The following is a 10649-nucleotide window of genomic DNA, read 5'->3' as shown; positions in this document are numbered from 1 at the left end:
GGACGTAGGCAGGGCAGGCACCAATGGCCCTGTTGCCCTCCAGGGCCCTACACTTAGATTGTGACCCTAGGCCCTAACCATTCCCCACGACCTTCTCTGCACACAGCAGGAGATCATGCAAATCAGAAATAAATCCATCTGAATAGGTGCAATCTTGGGATTCTTAAAGTTCCCAGCGTATTTGAGAAGAGATAGGTTTGATTGTCTGGGCCTTGACTGGTTTATCTAGTCTGCCATGATAACTCTTGAGCACCCAAGACAGGTGCTTCCTACCTCAAGCAGTGTATTTCCCCAAAGCCTCCCTGAGAACAGAAGACCAAGAAGAGGGATATTGGGCCATTAGGATTCAGGGGAAAATCAAATTCCAGAGAGGAGGAAGTCACAGGCAACATAGGAAGCTTTCCTTGTGCATCTTGCCCCTTCTACAGGCCTGCCCATTACCCCATGAACCGCCACCCCATCCCTGCTTTAGTCTGGGAGGCAGGCTTACAGGCTCATCAGAGAGAAAGGGTCAAGCTGCCAATGGCATTCATGAGGCCTGGCCCTGCTCCTTAAACTGAACTCACATCTAAAGTCTTTCTCCTGTGTTTGACCAAGACGTTGTGGGGATCAGGGGTCAGACCCAGCACTCAACCCTCCCGATAGGCTAAGTGTCCTCTCTGTCTCCCTACCTGAGATGACTCATGGCTTCCACAGTCTTTAAGGGAGATTCCCAAGATATAAGAAGTTTTCTGACCCTAGAGCACTCTGAATCTGGCACCTTCTATTTCTCTAGGTTTTATCCTTTCAATGGGGTAAGGACAGACTGTACTTGAGATTGAGAAAAAACAGGGTCAGGAGTGCAACTTGTAAATGAAGAAGAACACGAAGTGATAAAATGAAATTGAATGAAGAGCAGAGAGGAGGTTTGTCAGTTTTTTACTTATTACGTTATATTGATGCATAAACTGTATGACAAAATATGTGAATGTCGTATGTGTACAGCTGTGTGAGTTGTAACAAAGTCTACACACCCATCTCACTAGGACGCAGATCAAGAAGCAGAACAAAACAAGTGCCCAAGCACAGATCCAAAATCATACCTTCAGTGAGTTTTGAAGGTTTGGAGGGGCCTGATGGAAAGAGAGAGAATAGTGTTTGGGATGATTGGTACACCTGGGAGTCTTAAGGCGTCTGGGAGCATGGATGGTCCTGTGGGGTTTGTTGAGCTTAGGAATTAAGACAGCTCATCAGTTGGGTGAGATGAATGAATTGCAGGAAGCTCTTGTTTATGTAGTTCTAGTCATAATGACCAGGTAGAGAGGGCGGGCTGGAGCTGGTCAAGGACAAGTGAAGGGACTCAATGTTTTCAGGCAAATGTGCCCCATGGACAGGACAGGAATTCAGGAAAGCAGCCTCTCACATTAGTTTTGCAGTCTGTCTACAGGGCTCAATGTCCAGCAGCGTCAGTTCCTCTCAGCTCCCTTACTGTAGTCTACCTCAATCAGAGAAGAGAAATGAATGGAACATGTGAGAAAAAGAAGTGGGCTACAGTGAAGCCACAGGGCAGAGAGATGGGGACAGGCTGAGGGAGGCAGAAAGCAACAGGGAGGAGCAGAGGACAGAGACACCGAGAAGAGTGATGGGATCAGAAAGCAGAGCGAGAGGCCAGGGAACGAGGTGGAGGAGCTCAAAACAGTGTAGACACTGGGAAGAGGAGAGAGTGCAGGGCCAGGGAGGGAACAGCGTACCAAGGAAATGGAGAAGCAACAGGGTACATGGAGAGAAATTAGCTGTACTCATGGTATAGTTTAATCCTATCTTTAGGAAGCTTTGATTTTGCTCAAAAAGGAGCACCTCCCAGGAACCCGTAAGGCAAATATTGAAGTTCAGTTCTCTGTTGTACAGATAACTTTGAGGAAGTGCATGGTACAACATTAGAGCCTCCACAGTATGTCCAGTCCAGATAGCCCCATACAAGCACATAGCTTAGTTCACAGGGGTCTGCCCCAGAGGCTCAGAACACCCAAGGCAGGTAAAGAATCCACAAGGACTTCCTGTTCTGCCAGCACATTGTTCTGGGGACAACTCAGAGGGCAGAACGCCTGATGTGAGGGATTCTATGTTACCAAATATATGAATGGGCACCAACTAGAGCGATTCGTGCAGGACCAAGTGATTGGCATGGGTTGACGATCAGATATGAGGAAACCTTTGAGGGGGAACCCAGCCTTGTTGGTGCCCCCACACAGAATCACTGACCTGTGTGTCTTCGTGAAAGTGTTGTATCATCAGCTGCCCTTGCTGACATCACCACCAACATGACATCAGTGTAGTATGGATGAAACATAGGTACCAGAGCCTTATAACAAGTGTCTATGAGGAACATGGAGCCAGATCTCAAAGTACCATAGGATCAAATCCAGGAAATGTTCTTCCTGATTGTGAATCCTGAGGGCAGGACATTTATCACTTCTGTCCCTCACAGCTTTCCATTTAAAATGGGAAAAGGGTGCCTGGATGGCTCAGTCGGTTAAGCTTCTGACTCTTGATTTCGGCTCAGGTCCTGATCTCAGGGTCCTGGGATCCAGCCCCAGGTGGGACTCTGCACTCAGTATGGAGTTGGCTTGTCCCTCTCCCTCTCTCTCTCCCCCTCTGCCCCTCTCCCTGCTCACATAGGCACATGGGCACGCCAGCTCTCTCTCTCTTTCTCTAAAATAAATAAATAAATAAAATAAAATCTTTTAAATAAATAAAATGGGAATAGTTTAGACTTCCAAGATTGTTATGAGGAATTACATAATTATTAAATTATTATAACATATGAAGGGCATGGAGCAGTGCCCAGCACATAATGCATGTGGCTCTGGTGTTATTTTTATTAATTTACTTATACTAATTACTATAATTATTATATGTTAGGAATAAAATGGCAGCAATCATTAATAGTACATTATAAATAAGGTTACATCTCATTTAAACCGCTCAAAAATATGTAAAGTATGGATGATCTAAACCTGTTTTACAGGAGCATCTTCATGTTGACAGCTGTACTAATAGCAGTTATATAGGTAAGAGAACTATAATGTCAATGAGGCATCACATTTACGTTCATTTCAACTGGCGATGGTAGAGCCCAAGATTATTTTGGTACTATCACCCTGAAGGTAGCATGATGCAAATACACAGTAAAGGAGGGCACCCCCATTTTGATGAGGAAACAGGTACTGTCCTGGCAGTGATGTGTCCCACCAGGCACAAGGCCATGCCCCGGCAGGTGATCTGTGGAGGTCACACAACGGGCAAACCCTATGTCCTGACCCAGCCCTCCTGTCAGGACTGGGCACTCAGTGGATGGTCTGTCCCAGGTCCCCCCGCCCCAACAGTACACACCGAGGACTAGTCATGAGATTACACACAGGTCAGTGACTATGTCTGTTCACCCCACCCCAAAACCAGGATGGCCACATAGTAGCCTCACCCTTGGTCAGGCCATGCCCTCTTGTGGGAGAGGAGTTTAGATTTAGCCTTAAAATTGTCTATGCAAGGGGGACGTCCTCTGCTTTCTTCTGAGTCGTCTGCCCTCCACTAGCAGCCTCCTCCACGCCCCTTACCCCTACACAGGAGATCAGTCTCCTGCTTCTCTCCCAGGGAAGGAAATCAAAGGCATGTCGGGGAAAATCTACCATACACATGCCACACACATTTGGCCTGGCCCCACCGCTCAGGCTGTGTCCACTTAGACCCAACTTTCCAGGCCTGTGTGTATCCTTCAGGGTCATAGAGGACCCAACCCAGACTCTGTCCCTCTACACATCCAAAGTCCCTTCCTTGACACCACTGCTGGGCTTTTTACATGCCAAATATCTTTAAGAAAGTTTCATGGCATGCACTGTTAGTTCTGATCCAAGAGGTCACCAGCTTCAGCACCTTCTTTAGTCCCTATGTGGAGACTAGGGGGGAAGGAGATGAGAGACTGTGTGCTTCTGGGTAACCAGGAGCATGGTTATGAATGTGATTCCTCAGGGAAGGAAAGCCCATGGTGGGGGGAGGAGATTTAAAGATGCTGAAGGATCTGATGAACCATGAGAGACAATGGACTCTGAAAAACAAACTGAGGGTTCTAGAGGGGAGGGGGGTGGGAGGATGGGTTAGCCTGGTGATGGGTATTAAAGAGGGCACATTCTGCATAGAGCACTGGGTGTCATGCACAAATAATGAATCATGGAACACTACATCAAAAACTAAATGATGTAATGTATGGTGATTAACATAACATAACAAAAAAGAAGTAAAAAAAAAAAGATGCTGAAGGATCTATAAACAGGATGAGGATTCAGCCATTTCTTTGCAGTTCATTGGTATCTAGTGCAGAAGCTACATAACCAAATATGTGCACATCATAAATGTACCTGTCTACTTATCTTGACAAAGGTTTCACAGCCCTCACTGCAGTACTTTACTAGAAAGACAATAATTAAAACGCGTGGAGTGGTTCATGGACTTAATGAGAATGGTGTTATTCGTGAGTCTCACGGTCTTTGGGCAGATGTTTGGAAATGCAGGAGATGGCATGATGTGGGAGAAACAGAGACATATGTTAGATGGCCTCACTTCTGTCTTCCTATCTGCAGACAAGAGGAGATCCAGGGGGTGGGTTCCGGTGCTGCCCAAGTGTGAGGACTCCACAGAGCCCAGGCAAGAGTGCTACCGTCAGGGCGCCTGGGTGGCTCAGTTGGTTAAGCGACTGCCTTCGGCTCAGGTCATGATCCTGGAGTCCCTGGATCGAGTCCCGCATCGGGCTCCCTGCTCGGCAGGGAGTCTGCTTCTCCCTCTCCCACTCCCCCTGCTTGTGTCCCCTCTCTCGCTGTGTCTTTCTCTATCAAATAAATAAATAAAATCTTAAAAAAAAAAAAAAAAAAAGAGTGCTACCGTCAGCACATGTGGATGGAGTGATCATCAGCAGCTCTTTTGTTCTCAGACTTTAAGTGACCCTGCTGACCTCCGCCACCAAAGCACCGATAAAATATTGATAGAACATGGAAACACATATATGAGATTCCTCAAGAGTTTTCCTTCAATTGCCCTGTGAAAAACAACGTTGAAATGAGTAAAGCCAGCCTCAAACTACCCTAGGATCAAATCCAAGACGTGTTTCTTCCAGCTTGTGACATCTCAGAGCAGGACATTTATCATCACTGTTCCTCAAAATACAGGGTTCAGATGAAAAGTAAAGCCCATGGGAAGCATGTGGCACACATTAGCGACTCAACATATGTTGCTGGTTTTGTTTTTATAGGTCTTCGAAGTAATTGTGTGTTAGCTAACCCCCACCCCTCCTTCCCTGAGTCCTACTCCATTCGGAACAGAGAGATATTCATTGTTGGGCCAAGAGCAGAGAGAAGGAGCATTGTTCAGGTTAAGGGAGCAAGAAACAGACAATAGGAAGTAAAACCAGCCCCAGGGCCTGGCTGCAGAAACTGGAGAGGCGACTCAGACTAGAAGATATAACTCTGTCTTCTCTCAGAACCTGCTTTCTGGTCTTTGTTGACCTCTCTGCAAGGAATCATATCGTCCTGGGTCAAATGTAATTTATGACTATCCAAATCACCACGGAGGAACGGATGCTATAGCAAAAGGGTCAGCACAGTGTGTCCAGACGTCCACTGACAAGCACACACTGCTTAGAGGTTGTAGGTGGTCAGTCCCCCGGAGGCTCAGAAGCCCTGAAGGAGGTACAGAAAGAGCCAAGGGCTGCCAGATCTGTGAATACAGCTACCAGGGAGTGATTCAGTGGGTGGAATGCCTGGAGTGAGGGGCATTCTGGGTGACTCGGTGCATGAGTGGGATCCAAGATGCAGGTCTCCATTCTGTGAGATGACATGACAAGAAACCTGGCAGAGGTCAACATACCCCATGTGAGCAAATCTCTGTTGGAAAGCCAACCTCACTGGTCTTATCATACAGAGTCACTGACTTAGCTAATTTGAAGGTATCATTTGTCCCTCAGGCCTTTTGATCATCCATAAGGAGAAAGTATGTGGAAAAGAAAGAAAGTAAAGAACTTTGGTGGGGTAGGATAAAAGAGCCCTGATATTTCACTAGGACCTGTTGGATGCCAGGGGATCCCCCCGCACCAGCCACAGAACCGAGGGGGTGCGTGTGGGAGATAAGGATGGGGAAGTGTCGATGGCATTATCCTGAAGCTGCATTTTTCACCCATTCTCCGATGTCAATATTTATTGATATATTGACACCAGCAGTGTATCAATATGATGTGGACAAAATATAGATACTAGAGACCTGTAACAAGCTTCTGCTTAATCACCCTGGGAGGAACAATGGAGACAAGAACAGAGCCAGGCCTCAAACGACCCTCGGACCAAATCTAGGCTATGTTCCTTCCTGGCTCTCTTTCCTCAGGACAAGACATTCATCCCCTCTGTCCCTCAGATTCCTTAATGCAATATGAGAATAATTTTTCTTCTGAGATCATTGGGAATACAGTGTTAAGTAACTTAAAGCACCCGTAGCACACAGAGCTGTGCCTGGTACATGTCAATCCCTCAGTGTATTGCTGCTATTGTGATTGTTTTTATGAATTTCTTCCTATTATTATGTATTAGTTCACTCTTGTTATGTATATAAGATACCACCATAGCCTGAGTCATATATTTAATATCTTAATGCAAATATGATCTCTTGCATTTCTGTATGTCAGAACCTCAACCAGACTATAATCAACGTATCAGCAATGCTGTTTTCCCTTCTGGAGGCTCTACGGGAGTATCTGTGTCTTGCTTTGTGAAATTTCAGAGGCCGACCGCATTCCTTGGCCCTTGACCTCCTGTGCTCATATTCAAAGCCAACCATGTAGAATCCCTTTGACTCATTCCATTTTCATAACTATTTATGATTCAATTTGGGAAATGTTCTCTGCTTTTAAGGACTCATATCATAACACTGAGCCACTGAATAATCCAGGGTAAAATCTCCTCAACTTAAGTACTTCACCTAATCACATCTACAAAGCTCCATTTACCATGTAGGCCATATATTCATAGGTTCAGGGCATTGAGATTGAGATGTAGGCATTTTTAGGGAGCCATTATTCTCAATATTAAACATTATTAGCAAGTTTTGCATATTTATTAGGAATAAAATTGCAGTGATAGGGGCGCCTGGGTGGCTCAGTCGGTTAAGCATCCGACTCTTGATTTTGGCTCAGGTCATGATCTCAGAGTCCTGAGATTGATCCCTGCATTGGGCTTCACACTGGTGGGTGGAGTCTGCTGAAGATTCTCTCTCCCTCCCCCTGCCCCTCCTCCACTCTCTCTCTCACTCTCTCTCTCTTTTTAAAATAAATAAATAAATCATTTTTAAAAGAAGGAATAAAATTGCAATAATAAATAACAAGGCTTTATAAATGAGGTCTACCCCATTTAAGCCAAAAGAAAGGAAGAAAGGAAAGGAGGGAAAGAAAGGAAAGGAAAGGAAAGGAAAGGAAAGGAAAAAGGAAAGGAAAAAGGAAAGGGAAAAGGAAAGGAAAGGAAAGAGAAAGAAAGAAAGAAAGAAAGAAAGAAAGAAAGAAAGAAAGAAAGAAAGAAAGAAAGAAAGAAAGAAAGAGAAAGAAAGAAAAGAAAGAAAGGAAAGAAAGAAAGAAAGAAAGAAAGAAAGAAAGAAAAAGAAAGAAAGAAAGAAAGAAAGAAAGAAAGAAAGAAAGAAAGAAAGAAAGAAAGAAAGAAAGAAAGAAAAAGAGAAAGAAAGAAGGAAGGAAGGAAGGAAGGAAGGAAGGAAGGAAGGAAGGAAGGAAGGAAGGAAGAAAGAAAAAGAAAAGAAAGAAAGAAGAAAGAAAAGAAAGAAAGCGAAAGAACTGGGGGTGCTCTCTGGATGAGGACAGCCTATGGACCCAACCAGGCCCTCCCCTCAGGCCTGGGCAGACACTCAGTGGATGGTCTGCCCCAGGTCCCCGCCACACAGTACACACCCAGGACTAGTCATGAGGTTGCACACAGGTCAGTGATTATGTCTCTTCACCCTACCCCAACCCCAGGATGGCCACACAGTAGCCTCACCCTGGGTCAGGCCATGCCCTCTTATGGGAAAGCAGTCTAGATTTAGTCTTGAAATTGTCTGTGCAAGGGGGACCTCCTCTGCTTTCTTCTGAGCCATCTGCCCTGCCTTAGCAGCCTCCGTATTCTTTATCATGACACAGGAGATCAACCTCCCCACCCTACAACCCGGGTCAAACAGATGGAAAAAATCCCCACAATCCTGATAGCACACTTGGCCTGTCCCTGTCCCTCAGGCTGCAGTCACTTGTCAGACCCAACTCTCCAGGCCTGTGTATTCTCTTTGGAGACAGTGCTTAACCTGGGCCCACCACAAGTCCAGAGTCCTCTTCCTGGATCCACAGGGATTTTTACATTTGAAACCAAAATGACTATAACACTGTATGCCAACTATACTTCAATCAAAAAAGAAAGAAAGAACGTTAAGCAATGTTTATGCCATGCCTGCTGTGGTCTTATCTCAGAGCTGCCTGTATTTCACATTCTTTTAGTCCCAGGGTCTTGTTGCCCCCAATGGGGAAAGACCTCATGCCTCCAGGCAAGAAGGAACAGACACAGGGATATGGTTCTTTGATGAAGGAGAGACCAAAGGTATCAAAAACGAATAGAGTAAATTGAGGAATTTTGTTAACTTTACAACCCCTCCCACCAGCACCCAGAGCAAGAGATAGTCCATGGAGAGTACCTCAAAACTGACCGTACCTAATGGTGTTGGAAAGGTGGAATGGTTTGGAAAGGCTGTTGACATCTGTAGTCTGGTAGAATTGTGGGGACTAGTATTTGGGCAGTTTTGTGTACTAGGGAGGGTTGCTTGTTTAGAGAGATCAGTGGCTGTGAGCAACTGGACAGTTCATATTTTGGGGAAGTTTGAATGTATTGATTTGAGGAAGGCGGGAGATTGAGAGTGATTGTGGCTTTGGAGATTTTGATAGACTTGGGAGATTTTGGCTTTGTGGACGATGTGGGATTAGGGGGACGAGGGTGGGTATTTGGAGACTTTTGAAGAAATTAAGAATTTGGGGCTTGAGAAATTTGGTGGATTGGTTTAGGGCTTGATACACTTGAAGTTATGCGACTGGTGGATTGGGGGAGTTAAGTGGACATGGGGATTTGAGCCTCATGGAAAATTTAGGACTTGAGGAGCTTGGAAAGTTTGAAAATACTGATGCCTTGAGGGAAGATAGAGGTTTGGAGAGTTTGATGTGTTTGAACAAGTGGGTATATTCGGGCAGTATGGTGTGTTTAGGAAATTTGCAGGTTTGGAGAGGCTGAGTGGCATAAGGATATTGGTGGGTTTATGGAACTTGATGGGCATGGATGACATTGTTGGGCTTGAGGAGGTTGACAGGCATGAAATATTGGTGAATTTGGGGAAGTTGTTTTGGTGTGTTTGGTTTTGAAGGGTAGTGTTTTTGGAAGGTTGCTGATTTGTGGAAATTGGCAGCTTTAGGGATGTGGGTAGATTCATAGATGGTGGGGTGTGTGGGATGATTAGGTGCTTTGGACATTTTCTTGGGTTTGAAGAGTGAGAGTTTTGGTGACACCAGTGTGGTGAAGATGGGGTTTCAGAGGAGAGGTTATCAGATTGGGAAGGCATAGTGTTTGGAGACGTTATGGAACTGGGAGACATCGAATGTTTTATGCAGGTTGAAGACCTAAGGTGTGTTTAAGGGTTTGGTTAAATTAGTAGATTTGAGTATTTTAGAAATTTGAAGAAATTAGTTGGCTTGTGGAGGATGGTAAGCTTGGAAATGGGGCTAGACCTCTGTCAGGTGAAACAGAGAAGGCTATGTATTTTTGGTTCCATTTACATTGATTAGTTACATAGGGTAGGCCAATCTTGTTCAACTTTTCACTTGATAGATGCAGGGCAGGGGGTGTTCCATTCAAAACTATGTATCTAGGAAAGCAACCAACCCTTTCCTTATGGATGAATGTGGTGAATATAGCCGAGATCATCATTCCTCTTCACCCTAGTCCTGTTCCCATCCCAATCTGGGGGAGATAATAAGATCAGAGGATCAGGTAGAGAAAGAAGAGGCAAAGAAGAGTGACAAAGTAGAGAAAGAAGAGGCAAAGAACTGGGTGAGGGAGCAAGGACTAAGGAAACAGAACAGAGAACAGCATGATGGGGCAGGGAACAAAAAGTAGGAGCAGGGAGCAGTGGTACAAATCAGAGAAGAGAGCATGGAACAAGGTGAGGGGGCAGAGAAAAGAGAGAAGAAGCAAGGAAGAGAAGAGGGACAGGTAATAGGGAAATAAAGGCCACAAATGTTCCTGCACTGCGGGTACAACTGAAGGAGCCAGTCACGGCAGAAATACACTACAAGTTGCGTTGTTTCTACTCACAGCTGTGTTCTTCTTCCCACTCCAATTTTCACTGTATATATTCAGGTTCAATTTCCTAGCAATCAAGAAGTCTAGAAAGAAAATAACCCATGGCAGGAGGGTCATCACAATATATCCAAATAGGCACAGGCAAGTTCCTAGTGTGGTTTATGAATTGTCAGTTCCAGAGACTCTATCCGTCCTGGGGCAAGTATAGAAGTAGGCATGGTTGTGCAGCCCTGGGAACTATGTTCTAGTGACCACATGAAA

This window comes from Mirounga leonina, unplaced genomic scaffold (assembly GCF_011800145.1).
Source record: "Mirounga leonina isolate KUSES-001 unplaced genomic scaffold, KU_Mleo_1.0 Mir_180, whole genome shotgun sequence".
In the NCBI taxonomy this organism is placed as follows: Eukaryota; Metazoa; Chordata; class Mammalia; order Carnivora; family Phocidae; genus Mirounga; species Mirounga leonina.
This window is presented reverse-complemented; position numbering follows the sequence as displayed.